Raw genomic sequence first — 3,169 nt, forward strand, 5'->3', positions numbered from 1 at the left:
GCTTTAATATGCTCCAACATCAACAGGATTGTGGCAGTATGTCTCCAGACTTCAATTCTCTGGCAATGTGTACCCTTAGGTTGGTGTTCTTTTTCTTGTGGGGAATGTGAACCTGTATACCCTGTTCAAAAAACTATTCTTGTTTCATATCCTTGTATTCTGATTTATCTGATGTCTGCATAAAAGAAAAGGAAATTAAATACCGAGATGTTAGCTAACGGCCTACAAAATGAGGCTGAGTAAAAATTGTTACTGTAGGAAATATGAAGCTGTGTATGTGTGGAAAATAACAGTCAAGATGGCACTGGAGAAAGGGGTTGTTGGGTGAATGTTACTGTGACTCAGAATTATCTGATACCTTGTTTCTAAAACCAGATCGTTTTAACAGCATGTAGGTGTCCTGATTATACTTAACTTGGGCAAAGCTAAGCATCCTGCCACTTTATGTCTGGGTGCCTGTCTTTTAACGCAGCTTTGACAGATCAGTATTCTGTCTGCTGATTGTTTACAGTCTGGTCTGCTAGAGATAGGTTTTAAAGGGGGCTGCAGTGGCAATGAGTGTTCTGACTTGTTTAAAGAGATGTCTTGGTGCAGTGAAGGGCAGAGATGCTATGAGCTCTAAACAATCAGTCTTGGGTGCAGGATCCTGGTAGCAAGAAATATAAATTCACAGTGCTGGTTTAGAGTGGGGTCCATTTTGTCTGAAGTGTGCCAGGAAGCTTTGCTTAAGTCATAAAATCGTTTAGGCTGACAAAGACCTGTTAGTTCATTTAGTCCAGCCACTTCTCCCAGTCTTCCTGTTCATCCTCCTGTTCCTTCTCCTGCTCCTTTCCCCCCACTTTCCTCCTTTTCTCCCTCATTTTCTTCTAGCTTTTATTTCTTCTTTTGCTAAACACTTCCTTATGTTTTTGTCCATCTTTGTTCTCCATATCTTTCACCTTTCCGTGTTCTTCCCCGTTCCTCTTTTCCCATTTACTTCTCATCCAGTTTCTCCTCCTTTTCTTCAAACATATACCTCTGGCCATGGGGAACAGCACATCACATTTCACCTGTGCCTTTGTGATTATTTCCTTGAATTCTTAATTTACAATTCCTGCATGGATTTTTTGTTTTTGTTTCTTTTTCCTTGTGCGTTTCTTCTGTATTGTTTATTCTCTCAAGGAGTTTGTGCCAGAAGCAGGACTTACACTGTGCATTTCTATTTCTCTACATGGATGGCCTTTACTGTTGAGTTGTAAAGGGGTTTTCCGACATAAAGACTTCTCCAAGTTATAAATATATTTTTCTACATGGTTGATACTACATTCACTCTGTGACTGTGATTTGTTCAAGTTATGCCAGTCATGATCTCACTCTTTTTATCTTCCTTCAGTAGGATAATTCAGTCTCACTTTCTCTTATCTGAAATAGGCTTGCTGTGAACTTTTTAAGACACCTCTGTCAAACTGAGTCCATGTCACATACAAGCCCTTCTTAAATTAGATAGAACAGAAGGACAATTTATGTTCTGGAACACCTCAGAAGGACAACTGTATAAAATCTTCATGAGTGTACTTTAACATTTGAAGCGTAATATAAAGTTGTTGAGCACTGTGATGGGAAATTGGTGTAGGATTTGTACCTTTTAAAATAACATTGCAATATTAGAAGTACCATATATGTCCTCTGTATACTTCTATATGTAGTAAAGAATGGTAGATTTCCTGTATCAGTTTTCAAATATGTTCTACAGCTAAGTGTTTTATTTACACAGATACAACGTGTTTGAGAAGTGGTGAAAAAACCCAACTATCATTACAAGGCCTTGATGTCTTTTCATTAGCTGTGCATCTTAGTTTTATTTCAACAATGTGCTTGTAATCAAGCTGCTATCCTTTCATCCCTTATGTTTCTTAAGTGGAGGTGATTTATCATTGGAAATATTTTCAAGGGTATCTTTAAGGAGTTGTCTTGATCTTCCCTATGTTTTCTTTGATGCTGGATTTGGTATGCTTTAACACACCATGGTATATTTGACTCCTGCATGCCTACCATATGCTTGACTGTCCAGTGTTTCATTATCATAGCCTGCGCTGATGAAAACATGCTGTAGTCATGACAAGGTCACATTTTGTGAGGTAAATGCTTATTCTCAATACTTTTCAGGACAGCAACAGTCAGACTCTCAATACTTTCTCAGTGGAAGAACATACCTCAATGTATCACATACTTTTGAACTTTCCAGGAGAGAATGAATCATTTGTTCTCCAATGGCTGTTGATGAAGAAAAGGACAGAAAACAAGCCGGTATCCTGTGAGATATCAGTAGAAAACTCTGTGTTGTCCTTTATAGATGAATGGCAAGAGAGGCTAGGCAGTCCTGTGTCTTGCTTCTTTTACTTGGCACACAACTTAGTTTTTGGGTCTAAGAGGGATTCACTGTCCAGTCCTGGGCCTGAAGGCAGCTGATCGCCCAACTGAAAATGAGCAGCTTGCAGAACTGAGTACAGAAGGGTGTACTGAAAGCTTTCTTCATTTAAAAAGAAAAGATGAGTTGAAAACTATACAGTGGTCTGTTTCCAGCTTAAGCTTTGGCTGAAAATGAGGTCAGTTTGTCAATCAGAGTTGGAGAGAGCAGGACGTGGTGCTTGGTGGCACATAAATATGTAAAATTGATTTACTCCTCTTGAGAAGTGTGTGTACTTGCAGTTCTCACAAACACACTTTTGTCTAGGCTTAATGTGCCATATCTGAAAAACTACCTGAGGAAAAAAAACCTTTTGCAAAATGTCTCAAGCAGGCCTTGCACTGTGCAATAGACTGATGCCGGGTAACAGAAAGTCCACAGTTTTCTTAGTGGAGCATTTGTCTTATATCTCAAAAAGTACACAGCTGTGAATAAACAGCAGAAAAAAAAATGTCCCAAAGGCCAAAGCGTTTTAATTAAAACAATCTGAGGAATGTTTACTGCAAGTCAGTTACAGAAGACTTTGTGACTACGTAAAGAAAATTTAAAGGCCCTTTTTCTTTCAAGGGCTTATGCAGTCTTATTATATGCTTCAACCTAGAATGGTTCCCACATGGATTAGTGTGTCTGAACATGTTTTGCTCATGCTGGACAGCACAGCTGGTATCAGCCCAAGAGCAACCTCTCCCATCAAAGGATTTTTTGTAAATGGATGGCCCTCAT

The sequence above is a fragment of the Acanthisitta chloris genome, unplaced genomic scaffold (genome assembly GCF_000695815.1).
Source record: "Acanthisitta chloris isolate BGI_N310 unplaced genomic scaffold, ASM69581v1 scaffold17803, whole genome shotgun sequence".
Classification (NCBI taxonomy): domain Eukaryota; kingdom Metazoa; phylum Chordata; class Aves; order Passeriformes; family Acanthisittidae; genus Acanthisitta; species Acanthisitta chloris.